Consider the following 19,965-nt stretch of genomic DNA (forward strand, 5'->3'; position numbering starts at 1 on the left):
TAGAGCATTTTACTTGAAAGCCAACTTTTTGCATTTTAAAATACAATTTTTGTATACTACTTCTGTTTTGATAATCTGTAAAAACAAAAACACAGAAGTCTGTCGCGAAAGAGCACTCGTTATATAACATGAATTTCCTTTTTTGATGAAATGTGGGAATGAATTTTTGTATACTACTTACTTCTGTTTTGATATCTGTAAAAACAAAAACACAGGAGTCTATCGCAAAAGAGCACTCGTTATATAAAATGATTTTTCTAAGAAGTGAGCCAAAAAAATTTATCAATATTTATTATCAATTTTCTACTACCTCACTTATAAATAAATTTTACTTTTTTATAAAAATAAAATTGTGGATGAAACTATTGACTAAGTAATAAACTGATCCAAAATTAGTGCACTTACTTGAATAATGATGCGAATATCACAAATATAAACTATGAAAGCAGACAACGTACTATAAACATTGCTGAGGCCCCTTAAATAATCCGATTTTAATTCTGTAAAGTGTATTAGATAGGTAGAGCACCTCTTTATATGTGAAAAAATTAGACAACTTCTAAATGGTCTACTTTTTGTTCACAAAGATTTTAAAACATTTGAGCTTTTTTAACATTTAGATTGCAAATTTATTATGCAAAATCTATTAGGTTGATTTTAATGAAATTTGGTACACGGTATGTTACAAAGAATTTCCTAAGCGAACTACTAAGGTTCTAAGTGCCACCGAAGTGGTTAAAAACATTGAATAACAACAGGCGTATTTTGCCCCCTTATTTTGTATTTATTGCTATATTACAGAAAAGGTAATATGTTAAAACATTTTTGACCAGTGGTGTATCATACAAAATTCAATTATCTTTATTTTATTTCTCGACAACTTCGTTCCAAAACGAATCGTTTTAAAGTTATAAGCAAAGAAAGTAGAAAAAATCGACGTTTCTCGAAATTTTTAAATATTTTAATTTTTTTATTAATGTTCCGGGCATATTTGAGAAGGAGCATAAGTCAATTATTATTACTGAAGGTGTCACCTAACGTTATCTGCAAAAATCCGAATGCTACCTTTCACATCCAAAAATAGACGTTTTTCACAAATCCTTACTGGTCTAATACTTAACAGAAACAATAAAGAAAACTATTCGATTATTATTGGAAATACATTGGACAACCCACACCACCAACAAAATACAGATAGAGAACTGCTAAAAATCAATAAAGTGAGAAAAGTTAGCTACCTGGGACACATAATGAGAAACGAAAAGTACCGCTTCGCGCAACTGATCATCCAGGGTAAGAATGAAGGAAAGCGGGGTCCAGATAGGCCCCAGATTTCATGGCTTATAAATGTCAGAGACTGGACCGGTCTTGATTCAACATTTTTGTTTACAGCCGCATTGGACAGAGATAGATTTGCCAGTGTAGTCGCTAACTTTCACTAAAGGAGAAAGTACTACAAGAAGATGGTAATAATATTAATTTAAGCTTGCGGATATATTTCTTTATATTGCAATACACTGCGGTGCAAAAAAATCGATCCACTAAAAATTTGGTCATTTTTGATGTTTCGAATTTCCTAAACCTGTTGTCCGATTTAAGCGATTTTTTACCACGTTATAGCCTTATTCATTGACAATATCTCTGTAATAATATTGTTGCTAGACAGTCAAACTGTCATTGTATACCGGGTGTACGAATCAAACTGTGCTTTTTTCACAAAGTGCGCATCACCCTGTGGATTATTCTATCATTTATAAAATACTGAAATTAAAACCCAACTATAATAGCCTCAGGTTTTTTTAACATTTTGTCTTTCGATTCATTCGCTTACGTTACATAATAAAAAAGTTAGGTACTTTAACAACTGGCCATGTTCGTCATTAGTACAGGGTGTTTCTAAATAAGTGCGACAAAGTTTAAGGGGTAATTTAACATGAGAAAATAATGACAGTTTGCTTTATATTCATAAATATGTCCGCAAACGCTTCTTTTCCGAGATACTAATTTTCTTTTACAAACCGACGATTTATTTATTGCTTTAAAACCAGTTAATATGTGCAAATGAAATTTGGTGAGTTTTAAGACGTAGTTATTGCACATTTTTAGCATACAATTAAAAATGGTATATTCACCATTGGCGTGCGTACGGGTAATATTATCGGACATAATACCCGTTTGCGTGCCAATGGTAAATATTAAATTCTTATTTGTATGTCAAAAAATGTGCAATAACTACGTCTTAAAACCCACCAAATTTGATTTGAATATCGCAACTGGTTTTAAAGCAATAAATAAATCGTCACTTTGTGAAAAATAAAAAAGTTTGAAAAAAATTTTTTTAAGAAACGCTTTTCTTTAGTTACGAGTGATTAAAATTAAAAATATTAAAAAATCAACTAAAAATCAAAAAATAAAAAAATATTGAAAAAATCTAACACATTCGTCAAAGAAAAGCGTGGCGCGTCTTCATCGAATAAACGGTTTTCGCACCACGCTTTTCTTTAACGAATATGTTAGATTTTTTCAATATTTTTTATTTTTTGCTTTTTGGTTGATTTTTTTATAATATTTTTAATTTTAGTCACTCGTAACTAAAGAAAAGCGTTTCTTAAAAAATTTTGTTTTATACTTTATTTGATTAAAATCGTTTTTTTATTTAACCAATTAATAAACATAAAAAATTATTTTATTGACTATTCGTGTATTGTTCCCGCGAATGCATATGTCTGCAAATTTTCATTCGTTTGAATTGAAGAAAAGGCAGTCAAATTAACGTCTAAACATTTGATGCAAACTATTGAATTAAATAAAAGCGTTTAAAAATTGAATATCCCGTATCCAGGAAACGAAGCGTTTGCGGACATATGATTAAAAAGCAAATTGTCATTAAGTTTGTCGCACTTATTTAGAAAGACCCTGTACTGATGACGAACATGTCCAGTTGTTAAAGTACTTAACTTTTTTATTATCCGACATAAGCGAATGAATCGAAAAACAAAATGTTAACCCGGCACCTGCCACGTGGGGTGTTACCAGCACCCCATAACACATTTTTATCAAATATTTGGTATTTCAGGTTTGGTAACCGTGCTGTGCGTTATAGTAGCTTTCTATAATATTATATAGCATAGATGTGTTAGCGTCTGAAGTGGTTATTTAGTGTCATTCTGAACTTGTAGCCCTAAACTCGAATCGGGGTGTCATCATCTGGCACTTTAAGTTCAATTTTTTTTTGTATTTTTGATAAACAAGTCAAATTTACATTTTTTTATTGAAATAACTGATTTAAATTATTAATATATACTCTATATTCACTAAATCTTAATTTTTTTTAGAAATTTTACTTGACTTCATTTATTATGGCTTGGTACTTGCTAATTTGTTTATAACACCTTTTTCATTTTATTTTTTTAGCTTTTATAACATATTAGTGGCTAATAAGTTAATAAAACATGTTTTTTTATATTCTTGTGTTACTCAACACATTATTTTGTTTTTTAAACAAGTAGATTACAGGAAATTTTTAAGGGGTGCTGCGAGCACCCCACGTGGCAGTTGACGACTTGGAAAGCCACGTGGTAGGTGCCGGGTTAAGAAAACCTGAGGCTACAGTTGGGTTTTAATTTTAGTATTTTATAAATGCTAGAATAATCCACAGGGTGATGCGAACTTTGAGAAAAAAACACAGTTTGATTCGTACACCCGGTATACAATGTGTCTAGCAACAATATTATTACAGCGATATTGTCAATGAATAAGGCTATAACGTGGTAAAAAATCACTTAAATCGGACAACAGGTTTAGGAAATTCGAAACATCAAATATGACCAAATTTTTAGGGGATCAATTTTTTTGCACCGCATTTTATATTGCTTTGAACCGCAACATTTCGGGATTTGTTTAGATCCTGTTGCACCATTTGCTGATTTGCTGAATATTGCTATAGTAATAATTTTAAATCAATTTTCCCTCTGCAACGTGCCGCGTCAGTCGCTCTTAATAAATTCGATTATATCGTCTCTTTACCCAACACGTCAAAGATTTTCAAGGAAAGATTTTTCTCCATGTATCCAAGCCGTATCCAGACCATTTGGACAAAATGCGCCAAGGGACCACTGCGAATACGTTTAAAAGAAATGTAAAAGAAATGTATCTCCCATCTAAATTCAATTACATTACCTACCGAAGCGATTCCATCAGCCGAAATGCTGCCATTTAAAATTCCTGCATCTGCCGAGATACAAAACCAATTAGACCATCTTAAATTAATGACATGACAAATCGAAAATTAGAAAATGCGGGAAATGGTTTTAAGAATTTAGTTGTCGCCCTGAATTCTAAACAGCGAACACTCGATGATGCGAATAACTTAAATTTATCTGTAAAACAAAAGGGAAGTTCTTTTAAAAGTTTTGTTAAGCTGTTAAGTAAATTTAGAGAGACTATTGTTGCTACTAGCGTTTCCAGAAAAAAATATTTACGGTTTTCTTCTATTTTTGAGTTATTATCTCCAAAACGGAGATAATAATAGTTATCAAATCTCTGAAACACAAGTTTCCAGGACAACACCACAACATTGCTACTGAAATATTAAAAACTGATCCGTATCTAACTGCTAAACTTTTGCTCCCCATAAACCGACATATGCGGGAAACGAACCACAATGGAATCAGAGTGACGAATTTAACGTACTTACTGTAGTCGAGGAAATGAAGCATTTTGGTTCGCAATTTTTTCGTCCAGCATGGATTTACTTGAAATTTTCACAGAAGGTAGGGAATAGTCCAAGGATCATTTTCTATATCATGCCGCTGTACGCTAAAACCTTGGGGATGGTTGCCACCCCATCTCGGGGATGGGAATTTTTTTATTACATTTTAACCATGTTAATCGATGTAAAAAGTAATTCCAAGAATAAAATCTCTTTTACATTTTCTTCGTAAAACTAATATTTTTTGGGTTATTCGTGCTTGAAAGTAACAGTTTTTCGTCGAAAAAATCGACTTCTTTAGAGGGTTTCTTGAGAATACCTCGAAAAATATGCATTTAATCAAAAAAACTGTAGATAACAAAATTGTATCTTTTAGTAACAAAAACTAAATTCTTTTTCTATAATATCTTTAGTATAAATACAAACCGAGATACGGCATGTTAAAAGTTAGCTTTTCTCGTCAAATGCATAATATGAAATATTCAAAGCCAAATAACGAAAAAATTTGCATTTTTGGAGGAAAACTTAAAATATATTTTTTAAGTATACAATCAAACCTTTCAAAGCATAATAATAAACAATTTCTAACATGAAAATAGAGCGACTTATGATCAAAAAAAGGTCGGTACCTGCTTTTCTCTACGAAAAAATCAGTGAAAATAACCCCTAGCTACCCTCCTAATTAAAAATTGGTCTTCACCTTTCTGTAATTCCTTGTATATTTGTGTTGTCAATACACCCAAGAACATTGACCAATTTAAAAGCCCTAATTTTAGAAAAATTTGAGTTTAAATTAAAAAAATATTTTTTGCCATTTCGTATTTTTCACCTTTTACTTAAAAATATATCCGAAAATACTGAAGATACGAAAAAAATTATAAATGACTAAATTGTAGATTTTTTAATAACTAAAATTATGTTGAGCATAAGTTTTTATTATAGTGAACAGTTAGCGAGATATAGCTGTTTAAAACCTCTATTTACGAGCAAACACCCCGTTTATAAAACCAATTTTTTTTTTCGAAATATTCTAATAGTCCGCTTATGGAGCATTTTCAATGCATGTATAGTACAACAGAACTGGTTCGCATACTAAAAGATGACTTAAAAACTATTTGCATTAGTACTTCTACATATTTGTATATTCGTATTTTTGTATAAATAAATGTTTTTGTAATTTTTTAATTCTACTTATTTTCTGTATAGATTTATTAAATTATCTAGTTATAAAAATTGTAATGTTCTTAAGGGTGGTTTTTAAAGGTTGAAATATTATGATATTATATCCTAAAGCATAAAACAATCATTATTTTTAGCCAATCAAAACCAAATTTTACCCATATTAAAGTTTACAATGTTTTTATATAATTTTTGAAAATAAGGGGTAGTGTACACCCCTAAAAATAATCGACGCCCTTGAGCATGTTATAGAATATGAAGTACAGGGTGAGATGATCCTAATCCCAAATTTTTATGTAAATAGATGCAAGCAGAAATTATTCTTTTAGGATAAGTAATTTTTTATATATAGCTCCAAAAAGCGTGGTTTTAAGGGTTGACATATTATGATAGTATATCTTAAAGCATAAAACATGTATGTAACTAATAAGAATCAAATGTTGACAATATTAAAGTTTAAAATGTTATTTTATAATTTTTTAAAAGTAGTTTTTTTAGGGGTAGTTTTCACCCTTAAATAACCAAAAGCGTACAACGGTTCAATATAGAAAATGAACTAGAGGGTGAAATGAGCCTAATCCCAAATTTTTGTATAAATCGATGGTGGACGAAAAAATTGCGAGGTTTTGTCATTTTTTCAGTTTCATTTCCTCGACTACTGGAGTCAGACAGGGATGCGTGCTTTCTTCGTCTCTTTTTTAACATAGCTGTAGAATATGTTCTCTGAAAACTAGAGGCCGACATAAGAGAGATAAAATGAATGTTTATTACACGCCTAAGCGATCTAGAATACGCCGACAATATCTACCTCTTAGGACAACGGTTCCAAGATGTGGCTGATCTATTGGAAACACTTTCTACTGAAGCTAATAAAATAGGTTTGAAAATCAATATTAGTAAAATCAAATACATGAGAATAAATTCAAGAAACAACTTACGATTGACTATTAACAATATGCAGATTGAAAATATGAGAAATGTTACGTTATCTTGGAAGCGTCATAAAGAGAAGCGAAGGTACAGAAGACGACATACGTAAGACGATATAAAATGATTAACAAGCATTCAGCATGCTCAACCATGTTTGGAGGTCTGGCCAGTATACTACAAATAAACCAGGGCGGATCTGTGAAAAAACGTCTATTTTTGGATGCGCGAGGTGGCATTCGGATTTTTGCAGATAAAGTTAGGTGACAACTTCAACAATAATATTTGACTTATGCTCCTTCTCAAATAAGCCTGGAACATTTATAAAAAAAATTAAAATATTTAAACATTTCGAAAAACATCGATTTTTTTCTACTTTATTTGCTTATAACTTTAAAACGATTTATTTTAAAACAAAGTCGTAGAGAAATAAAATAAAAAATAGTTAAATTTTGTATTGTAAACGACTGGTTAAAAAGTCTTAAATTATTACCCTTTCTGCAAAATAGCAATAAATACAAAATAAGGGGGCAAAATAAGCCTGTTTTTATTCAATGTTTTTCAGCCACTTTGGTTGCACTTAGGACTTTCGTCATTCGCTTACAAAATTCTTACAACATACTTAAATCGTTCACTAAATTTCATTAAAATCAACCTGATATATTTTTCAGAATAATTTTGCAATCTAAATTTTTTTAAAAAAGTTCAAATGTTTTAAAAACTTTCTGAAGAAAATATAGACCATTTAGAAGTTTGCTAATTTTTTTGCTTATAAGTAATTTCTCTACCTATCAAATACACTTTACAGAATTAAAATCGGATTATTTAAGCGGCCTCAGCACTGTTTTAAACTTATAAACAATTTTTTGGCTTTTAACTAGGGATGGGAAAAACCTACTGGTTTTAACTTAAAACCGGTTTTTTACTTTGCAATAACCGGTTTTATCGGTTGTTTTTTGTCCCGGTTTTAACCGGTTTTTTCTTTTTAAAGTAATAACCGGTGAAAAACCGGATAAATTATCTCTGAAAAAAAAGTAATTCCGAAAAGAAATATTGTTTGCTTATTTATCAACAACTCTTGATTTGTTTAATGTTATATTCGTTAATGACTCTCACACTCACTAAAATAATATGGTTAAGAAATGTGATAAGTTGAATAGGCTATTTTGATGAACTTGAGGATTAGCACCTCTTGTTTATTGAATTGGGGAATCCTAGCAAAAATAGATATTAGTATCAATCATCTGTGCAGTCTGCATAGCTGTATTACAATAATTGTATAGAGAGGCTATACCGACACAAGCGAGAATAAGCTTATATTTTATCATTAATAAATCCAGAAGAAAAATCATTCCTGTGAAATCACTTAAAAAAATGAAAAAAATAAAATATTTTTGTGTATTTTGTGTAAAAGTGAATTATTGTTTTTCAGAAACACAACTTTGCAAAAACATTTAGGACAGTAATAAGTACATGCATTTCAGAATTTTAACAATGATTCAGTATTTATTTTTATAAGTTTTAGGAGGTACTATTTTTGATGTTAGGTACATTTATGTTTTTATAATTATGTATTATTATTCATATAGGTACAAGTCAGTATATACACGATATTGTTAGTCTAATTTTCCTCATATTACGTTTATAGTTTTATATAGATAGGTCCTTTTCATGAGCATTTTTCAGTGAGTCACAAATGATAGAAAAAATGTAAGTCCGTGATAATACACATTTATAACATTAATTTATTCTAACATGACATTTTAGTTAAATCTGACAATTGTCACATTTTATTTGCAATTTGGCATAAAAACAAATCAATTGTGTTTATTACATTTATAAAATGGTATTTTATAGTAAAATTGGCGAATGGCTTTATTGTCCGCAGTCATATATACCCAAATCGATAAACAACAAAAATGGTATTTTCTTTGATTTTTATAGTCTTATAAATTGTAGAGATTATATCTGTGACTTGGTACAAGAAGTGCCTAAGTCAAAATTTGATGTTTTTCGGTACAGCCAGATTTGTCTCCCTTAAAATTTTGTTGTTGTACAAATAGTTTGTTTAACATATTTTTGACACCGATCATGTGAGTATGTTGAGATAATAAATTAGTTTATAAGTTGTATTTAAAAATTTAACAAAAATTCTTCTTTTTTGTATTTTTGAGTGACATAGCCATTTCTTGAAATAAAAATTTTAGGTAAATTATTAATTGTGTATTGACATAGGCAATTTAATACAAATTATTTGTGATACATATTCTGCTTAAAAATAAAGATGGACCAGTAAATTCCTGGTGTTTACATATCATCTCCATATATGCGCTCGCCAAGTAAATATTCATCATCTACAGCTTGGGCTGATGCTGGTCTAGCAAAAATACATTCGTAAAAGTACCTGCTTGATTCAGAAATGTAAGGCAAATTTAAGTCCTTGAGCTCTTTAATTTTTTTATTTGATAGTGGAATTCTCTAATTTGTTAGTGGGGTTAGCGTAGCTTCGCGTGGAGTACTGCTTGATGCAAGTCCAGACAGTTGAGCTGAACATGTAGAGCATGTTGCTTTCTTTCTTGATAAATCCGTTACCGTATAATATTCCGAATCAAAAATTTTATAAGAAACTTTTGAAAGTGCATCTGTGCGATACTGTAACCATCTTATTTGAAGCCAGGAAATATTTTCAGTGTCAGTGTTAATTTTGCGATGCACATAGTTATTTTTTAGAATTTGTGAGAAGTTCAGGAAATCTTTTAGTTCTATTTCTATAACTTCAATAGAAGGATTTCTTGGAACCATTCTAATTAAGTTCGCCCAGTCTCTGAGTGCTTCTATTTTGACGGTTGTATATTTCTTGACCTTTTCTATAGTTTCATGGATCGTATACGCTTCTTGATGAGTATGCCCCGGTTCAAGAAATTTATGATTAAATCTCTTCCATTTCTATTAAAATCTTCTATTAAAAGAGACAACATAACAGCCACATAAATATTTCTTGTATTACATAAATATTTTGATACAAAATTCAATAATTATCTTTATTTTCTTTCCCTACGACTTTGTTCCAAAATGAATATTTTAAAGTTATGAGCAATGAAAATTGATCAAAATCGATATTTTTCGAAATTTTAAAATATTTAAATTTTTTTATTAATGTTCCGGGCATATTTGAGAAGGAGCATAAGTCAATTAAAATTATTGAAGTTGTCACCTAACTTCACCTGCAAAAATCCGAATGCCACCTCTCACATCCACCTCAAAATAGATCCGTCCTAGTCTAAAAGACAAAGATGCGAATATTCCAGTCAAATGTCATGTTTCATCTACTCTACGGATGTGTAACCTGTAAAGTGATAAAAACCCTTACAGACAAAATGCCCACGAAGGATTCTTCGTATTTTCTGGCCTAACACCATTAGAAACGAAAATCTGCTACAATTACTGACCTAACAAATGAGGGGAAAAAATGAAATAAAGTCCAGAAAGTGGGATTAAAAAACTCCGAAAAAATAGCTCCAGTATTATAAAGAGTGCCCTAGAGTGGAATCTTCAAGAAAAAAGAAAAGGAGGTCGCCCAGTACAAACTTGGAGAAGATTCGTCATGGACGAAAAAGAGGTCAAGGAAAGTCCAGGAATGAGGTTAATGCCTCATCTTAAAATAGAACTCGATGGTGCGTTGTCAGTAAAAGCTTCACTGTTTTTTAGGATTTAAGAACCAAGAACTATAAATAATTATTCTATCAGGGCGAAACGCTGCCACTTAAAATTCCTGCATCTGCCGAGATACAAAGCCAATTAGACCATCTCAAATTAATGACATGACAAATCGAAAATTAGAAAATGCGGAAAATGGTTCTATTCTGCGTTCCGCAGTCACTTTGCAGTGTGGTCAGCATATCCCAATATAAAACTTATGGAATCTTGCAGCTCAGTGTTGCCGGTTTTAAGCAGACGAACTTAAAGTCCGTCTAAATAGAATATTCCTTGTCCCTAAGTCCAAAACACCTTGATTTGAAAATCTGTGGGTTTTATTATTTTTAAATAATTCATAGATAGGTACTATGAAAGATATTTATACGATATTAAAGATATATCATTTAAATATTACTTATAATAATTAGCCTGTGATTAATATTATATTTAATAATTATTTACGATATAAGTGTTAAAAGTACAAAACTAATTTTTACTTACTAATTTACAAAAAATTTTATTAAAACAATATAGACCTGGATCCCGCGTAAGAAAGAAAAGTTGATTAATAGCAAGCTGAAAATTTGTTAATAGCTTAACGGTGTCTAGTCGGACAAACTTTGATGCACGGGAACACTGGAACAGGGGAAGTTTTAATTGTGGAGCATGATAAACGTGTCGTCCTGACAAGTTTATGATTGTGAAAAATAGCAAGTTGTTTTTAAGTTTATTCGATAGCCAACGTTATGTAATATATGCGAAAATGTTTGTCCGACAAAAATGTTGGGCATTTTAACGAGTCCGACACGTAGAACATGTCACATCACAGGAATTATGTTGGTGATGAATAGCAGTCTGATTTTTGCATGAGAGTTTAATGAAAGGTTAAAAAAGCAATTGGAAGTTCTGTCCGACAAAATTAATGGGAAGTTTTCGTAGTCGGACATTCTAAACAGGTAAGATATAGACAAAAATGCTGGTGATAAATAGCTTTCCGACAAAGACGAAATTTAATTAAGTAAATTATTCCTTACCAAGAATGACTGTTGTCGGAGAAAAATAAGGGGTAGATTTTGTAGTCGGACAATTTAAAAAAATAATTTTTGAAATTTCAATAAGGGGTGATTATTCTATGTCAAAAGTACCTGCAATCAATTACAATCGATATCTTTCGATTTATCTCAACAGCATTTAGATACCTCACTGTAATACATTTATAGTAGATCAGGCAAATTATATTATGGATTGAGTGGTCTAGCTATCTTTGTCTGCCACATGCGCGGGATCGCTTGGTTAAAGGAGATAGATAGACCACCTATCGACTTTTTGCACTGTATTCCCTGTCTACCCTTATGTCTATGAATGCATTTCCATTTAAGAAAAACTGTCACTTTTGACAATAATTCATAATAAATTGCAATCGTAGCTTCAAATTTAAACTAATCGATTTATTTTGGCAGCAAATTATTTCTTGCCATGTGACATATTAATTACATTATTATTTCATTTGTAGAAAGTTGAGAAAAATTACGTTATACAATTTTAGTAATAATTTATTTAGGTACCCTTTTTCAATCAAGCAAAGCATTATAGTACGAAGAATGATATTCAATAGAACTTTCACAATTATCTGGCAACTGAACCTCATTGAATTGATGACCAAGTATTTTACTAACTTTGTAAAATGTTCGAAAATTACTCAAAAATGTTCCGTTGAATGGTTTCACTTTTGATTTGGCGACTTAAAATTTAAACTGTTGACACTCAAAAATAGACACAAAAACACTCCATAGTTAATACAAATTTTAATTTCCAACACACGTGGCAAACAGAAACTCAGAGACCATGTACTTTCAAATACTACTTTGTATAGCACAAAGTGTCACACTGACAAATGCAGCCTTCTAATACATACTTCTAAGCATAATGTGTCATACGTCTATTCTTATAAGCACCGAAGTTTTAGACTCTTCACATTTTTCAATGTCGTTTACAGGGTTAAGATTTGAGTATGGAAAAAAATGTATACAACGTTTTTTGTAGGAAATTTTCCGTACTTTCTGATGCGCCTAATTAGAAAACCCTAAGAGATTGCTTTCACATGTTCTTTGACATTTTTTATTGTCATTTTGAGAATATCTAGAACAAACTCCACCCAAAAAAATAATTGTTTTGCAATATATACATGCATTGATACTTACCTCACTGTTTTTGGAGTGTGCATGTATATATATATATATATATATATATATATATATATATATATATATTGTTATATTTCTATTTGATATGAAAATTAAATTTTGATAATTATAAACAAAATTCACTTTAATATAAAATATTTTTAATTTTCTCAACCTCGGGCATATAAATTTAGAACAACCTGTATACAACAAATTGTTATATTTAATTTTAAGAAGTGATTAGAATAAGCGTACGAAACTCGGAACAATGTGCTTAGATAAACAAAGTGAATGACGCGTACCATTATCGTTCTTCTCGGAAGGTCGATCATTAGCCTATGCTAAATAAAACTCAGTGAAATAGATGATAGTTCATTATCGTTTTTCGCGGAAGGTTTCGATCATTAGCCTATGCTAAATAAGACTCATTTGAAAGAGAGAATAGGTCATTAAAATTTGTAAATAGTTAGAAAGTATTTTAGAATGGGAATTAAATATTTTCTTTTGAAATCCATTAAGCATATTTAGAAAGATTAAAAATTGGTTTTGAGGAATATTACGAATGAGAGTTGGTGGTGGAAGATTGATTTGTGAATCTGGAAGGGATATTTAGAAAGTAGGGGAATGGATGAGAAAGTGAGATCAGAATGTTTTGAGCTGTCGAGAAGTGAAGTCGAGTAGTAGACGGTAGTGTTCGAGGAGTGAGAAAGCCGGTGTAGTTCCGTAAGTGTGGAGTATCTATCGTGGAACGAGAAGTAGGCCAGGTGGAGAGTAAAAGAACCTCCTTGAGCCCAGAGTGTCCCGGTAGCTGATAGCAGTTTCGAAAAAGGTAGAACACAGCATCACGACAAAAGCAGGAACGAGAGCTATTCGAGCTAGTTTTTCAAAGGAGAACATCACTGGAAGCCAGGACGAGGTTTGATCGCAGCCAAGGATAGCAGGAAAGGGTCTTGTGTGAGGACATTTTCAGTTCACCAGGAAAAGGTCAGTCTCATTTGTTTGGACATGAATGTATGGGTTTTTTCGTATTAAATTCCATATAAAAAAATTGAATAACATAATCAATAATATCAAAAAAGCTTCATCAAACTTAAATAGAGTTGTTCCTAATAACTCCTAATAGTTAAATGTTAATAAAAACTTTCAATTGAAAACCAAAAGGAAATAAGATTCCCATTTGTAAATGTTATGTTTAAGAATAATAAGAAATAGCAAATATTAAGCATTGATTGCCTTTTAAATAAAATAAAAAATATTTTGATTATAATTGTAACCCATATGTGTATTTTTTTACTCTTTTCTTTTCTATCCCGATTAGGAACCATTAAGAAATATTTAGAAGCCACGGAAGTAAGTAATTAATTTATAATTCGCCCTGAGATTGAAAACATATTGATATGTGATCTGGTTAATTAATTAGATTAGTATTAATACATTGATTAAATTAAGTAACATATAAGAATATTATCTCATATCAATAATCAAGATCACATCAACTGTCGTCCAACGTGGAAAGCATTGAAAAATATTTCTAGTGGCAAATTTGAAGGATAGAAAGAGTAAAGCCGGTATTTGAAAATTTATATGCCTGTGGTAAAAAGTGAGATACTTACATTGGATAACATAAAATTTTAGATCTCTTTAGGTACAAATTTTGCATAACTGATTTAATATTTTAATTTTACGATATTTACATTTGATATATTTATTGACAATTTATAATATTTGGGTGAGAAAAAGTCGTTTTGGGTAACATACTATTAAAATTTCACATTTGGCGGGGATAGTACTTCTTGAAAACAAATGTCTGTGACAAGAAGCCAAAGCAAAGACAACAAAAAACAAAAAGAACATTCAGATCAAGAGGAAAATTCAGACCAAGAAGATATCTTAAACACAACAATCATGGAAACAGGAAAAAAAGAATTGTCAGAATTAGAAAAGATATTACAACTTATGCAACTCCAGTCACAAAAAATGGATAAAGCAAAACGAACAATGGATAAAAATCAGGAAGAAACATCAAAGAAAATGGATGAAACACAACAAAAATTGGATCAAAAAATGGATGAAACATCAAAGAAAATGGATAAAGTGGATAAAAAAATGGATGAAACACAACAAAAAATGGATGAAACACAACAAAAAATGGATGAAACACAACAAAAATTGGATCAAAAAATGGATGAGACACAACAAAAAATGAAACAAGCAATAGAAGAGAACAACAAGAAAATGGAGGAACGCATAGAAAAGTATGAAGTGAAAATTAAAGATCACATGCAACAACAAGAGACAGAGATTAAAGAAATCAAAAGCAAAATAAATGAGATAACGAATTGCCAGAAAAAAGAAATGGAAAGTTTGGAAAACAAGTTGCAAAACGCTATTCAAGCAGACATAGAAGAAGTGGAAAGAAAGATTGCAGAAATCAATACTCAACAAAATGTCGGAGAAAGAAGAGAAATGGTTATACATAGCACAGATGACGTGAAGATAAGGTTTGGCGGGGATGTAAGAAGATTACACCCAGTGCCGTTCATAAATAGCCTGAAAAAGAAAATACAACACATCGGAAATTTCGATACAGCAAAAGAAACTATCAGAAACCATCTCAAATATGAAGCAAGCCTATGGTTCGATAGTAAAGAAGAAGAATTCGGCAATTGGCAACAATTTGAACAAAAATTTTTGAATTATTTCTGGGGAAAGGTCCAACAATTGGAAATTAACAAGGAATTGCAAAATGGGAAATACAATGATAGGATGGGTGTATCAGAAAGGACATATGCTTTGCAAATTTACAATAATGCAAAACATTTACAATATAATTACTCATCGGAACAATTAGTCGAACTGATTGCAAGACATTTCGAGGAAACGCTGGAAGACCATATCACATTGCAAAATTACAAAGACATAGATAGTTTATGCCAATTCCTACAAATAAGAGAATCACGTCTAAGAGAAAGAAAATCAAGAAAGTCGCGAGAAGATTACAGGCCCCGAGAAACACAAGATTACAGAGATAGAAATCAAAATAGGAGGGACTATACAAGACGAGATTTTAATCCCAGAAGGGAAAACGAAAATAGAGACAACGGAAGAGGAAATTATGAACAAAGAAATAGGCAATGGAATGAGGACAGAAATCGAGAATACCAGAATAGAAACACCACACGCTCAAATCAAGAAAACAGAAATAATGGTAGACAAAATGAACAGGGATATCGAGAAAACCGAAACAGATCCGACAGACCAAGAGAAAATAGAAGAGAAGTAAATAATACCCAGACAGATGAATATGACGGAGAGAGACATTATGACGAAAATATAAACAACGATGAGCAACCGGCGTCTTTTCACGACGGCGCTCACTAAAAACCAAAAATCAAACAGGAATCTTTTGTCACCCCAAGGAGTTTATTAAATTGGCAGGAAACAACGAAAAGAAAAATGGAGTTAATTTAAAATTTGTGGATGGATTTATCAACGAGAAACCAATTAAAATTATGATAGACACTGGATCTGAAATAACATTGATCAACAGAAAACTAATAGAAGAAGTTAACTTAACAAATTTAATTTATAAAATACCTAGGGTAAATTTAGTGGGCGCAAACAAACGGACATTGGCAACTATAAATGAAGGCATACGAGTAATGGTACGACTGGGCAAGAATATGTATGCACTACAATGTGTAATAATGCCAAACATGTCACATGACATGATAGTAGGAGTGGACGAATTGGCAGAAAAACATGTAGTGATAGATTTTAAAAATAATACGATGAAACTAACAGAAGAAAAAGAAAAAGAACAGGACAAGGAACATGAGAAACAAAATACGGACGAATCAGGTAAAGAACAAACAGTGGAAATGAATTTGGCAGCGAAGCAAGGACAAAGAAGAAAAAGGAGAAAAGGTCAGAAAAAGATAAAAGAAAATGAAACCTGTGGCTCCTCAAAAGAAGAGTTGAGCCCAGAAGAAGAAAATTTGAGAGTATCAGAAACAAAGGAAACCTGGGATTCCTCAAAAGAAGAGACGGGCTCAGGAGAAGAAGAAATAAAGCTAAAAAATGAAAGTGAAAAGAATATGATTGAAACAGTGGTATTTGAAGAGGAGGTATATGCAAACGAGGATGCAGAATGCACGGTAAACATGTGTGAAGAATGTGAGAAAAAAGACAGAAAATTGATATGTGGAGAAGGGAAAGAAAAAGAATTGCGGTTGATGTTAAGAAACTACGAAAATTTGATCAATGAGGAAAACAGAGTGGCTAAAAAGTACGAACATTCATTTGAGGTGAAAAACTTGGGAAATTTTCGATCAAAGACTTACCCGATTCCATACAAGTATCGACAAGAGGTGAAAGAAGAAATAAATAAAATGTTGGAAGATCAAATCATCGAAAGATGTGATTCACCGTATGTTAACCCGATTGTGATAGTAAAGAAAAGCAGTGGAGAATTGAGATTATGTTTAGATGCCAGGAATATCAACCAGCACACTGTATCACAATATGAATCACCTCTAAACATCGAGGCCATTTTTGGAAGAATCACCGGGTCACACATATTTTCGAAAATTGACTTAAAACACAGTTTTTGGTTGATACCGTTAGCTGAAAAGTGTAGAAACTACACCGCTTTTTCTATTGATGGTATTGTCTACCGGTTTAAGGTAGTGCCGTTTGGATTGCAGAGTGCTTGTGCTGCACTCGTCCGAGCTCTACATACCATTTTGAATCGCCACGAAGATTTCATAGTTCATTATATCGATGATTTATTAATTTTTTCACAAGATACTCAGAGTCATCTGAAACACATAGAAATAATTCTGGAAGAATTGGACACAGCGGGATTGAAATTAAACATTGAAAAATGTCAATTTTTTCAAAAAGAAGTCATTTATTTGGGTTTTCAATTGGACACCAAAACAGTAAGATTATCCGAAGACAGAGTCAAGCTCATAGATGAATACCCAAGACCAACGAATTTGAAAACATTGAGAGGTTTTCTTGGCACGATTAATTATTTTAAAAAACTGATTCCCGATTTGAGCCAAAAGGAAATCCCTCTGATAAAGTTGCTTAAAAAAGGAATAAAATGGAATTGGAAAGAAGAACAGGAGGAAGCTTTCGAAACATTAAAACGAGAATTCGCAAAAGGAACGAAAATATACCACCCCATTTACAATTTACCTTTTATACTCCGAACTGATGCGTCCATACAAAAATTTGCAGGAGTTCTGTCTCAAATACAAAACGACCAAGAAGTGCCGATATGTTTTATATCTCGAGTGACTAAAACACATGAGAGAAAATATAGTGTTACAGAATTGGAGTTTGCCAGTGTACTATATTGCGTAAACAAATTGAGGTTTTACTTATTGGGAGCAAAATTCACAATCGAAACAGACCATGCAGCTTTAGTACATATCATGAAGAATAGATTAGTAAATAATAGAATACATAGAGGCATTCTATTATTACAGGAGTATGATTTTGAGTTCCGATATATAAAAGGAAAAGACAACATAATAGCCGACGCTCTAACACGGGATGAGGACACCGGAAAAAAGGAAACAATTACTCTACAGGTGGGACTAAATAGATTAATACAAGAAGAAGGGATATATTCGTTAAATGAGATAAGGACAAACCAAGAAGACTTAGAGGAAAGAGAGAAAAGAAGAGCGGAAATAGAAAATGACATATATTTTAAGAGAATAGACGGAAAGGAACTATATTTAGTGACACAGACATTGGCCGAAAAGATAATAAAGAAATTACATGAGGACAATGGGCATATCGGTAGCAGAAAAGTTTGGCTCGTTTTTAGGGAAAATTACATCAGCCGACAGGATTACCGCATTGCAAAGGAAATTACCCAGAAGTGCGATGTATGTCAAAAATATAAGAGTCGGAATTTCAAAAACGAAAATGTTGCCAAAAATATTGAAGCCCGAAACAAACTAGACATTGTAGCAATAGATATGTTAAGCGATCTAATTATGACCACTAAAAGGAACAAACATATTCTGGTAATGGTGGATGTGTTTTCAAAATACGTAAAATTATATAGTTGCCCCACCACAAAGGGGCAGGAAATATTAAGAAAAATCGACAATTTTATAGCCATAGTAGGAACACCAAAAAAGATTCTACTGGACAATGCAACGTATTTCCGAAATGATCGTTTCAAGGGACAACTTCGAGAACGAGGAATAGAGACAAATTGTGTCAGCATCAGGCATCCACAGAGTAATCCTTCGGAACGATTCATACAGGAAGTGACGAAATTTCTTCGCATTGCAACAGATGGTCAACATCGCCACTGGGACAGGAAAATGGCGGAAGTAGAAAGGTATCTAAATACAATTCCGAGCACAGTAACAAAAGAGACCCCAGAATACATCATGAAGGGTGTACTGCCGATAAGGCCATGGGAAGACCAAGAGCCAAAAGAATATCAACAGGTGATTGAAACCGTACAGAGAAGATTACGGCGAAGCAACGAAAAATATATCCAAAGACAGGAACAAAATAGAAAAAGAAGACCAGTGACTTTCCAAAAGGGTGAAAAAGTACTCGTGAGGGCATTACGAGTATCAAATCTTCCTGGGGGCATTTGCGCAAAGTTGATGCCTGTTTTCGAAGGCCCGTACATCGTGAATAATGAAAATGGGATAAATAGTTATGAGTTGAGGCACAGGAACTCGGAAAAGATCCGAGGAATTTATAATATTCACGATGTATACAAATATCACGAATAAAAGACAGAATTACATGAAGTAGATAGTAAGTTAGGATATAAGACGTAGATTAAAGTAAGGAAATATACAGGGAGTTGGTTTTGCCTCGAGAAAATTTATTTAAAAATGCAGATAAATTTTATCGAATACAAGGCGGGGATTTGTTATATTTCTATTTGATATGAAAATTAAATTTTGATAATTATAAACAAAATTCACTTTAATATAAAATATTTTTAATTTTCTCAACCTCGGGCATATAAATTTAGAACAACCTGTATACAACAAATTGTTATATTTAATTTTAAGAAGTGATTAGAATAAGCGTACGAAACTCGGAACAATGTGCTTAGATAAACAAAGTGAATGACGCGTACCATTATCGTTCTTCTCGGAAGGTCGATCATTAGCCTATGCTAAATAAAACTCAGTGAAATAGATGATAGTTCATTATCGTTTTTCGCGGAAGGTTTCGATCATTAGCCTATGCTAAATAAGACTCATTTGAAAG

This window comes from Diabrotica virgifera, chromosome 1 (assembly GCF_917563875.1).
Source record: "Diabrotica virgifera virgifera chromosome 1, PGI_DIABVI_V3a".
Lineage (NCBI taxonomy): Eukaryota > Metazoa > Arthropoda > Insecta > Coleoptera > Chrysomelidae > Diabrotica > Diabrotica virgifera.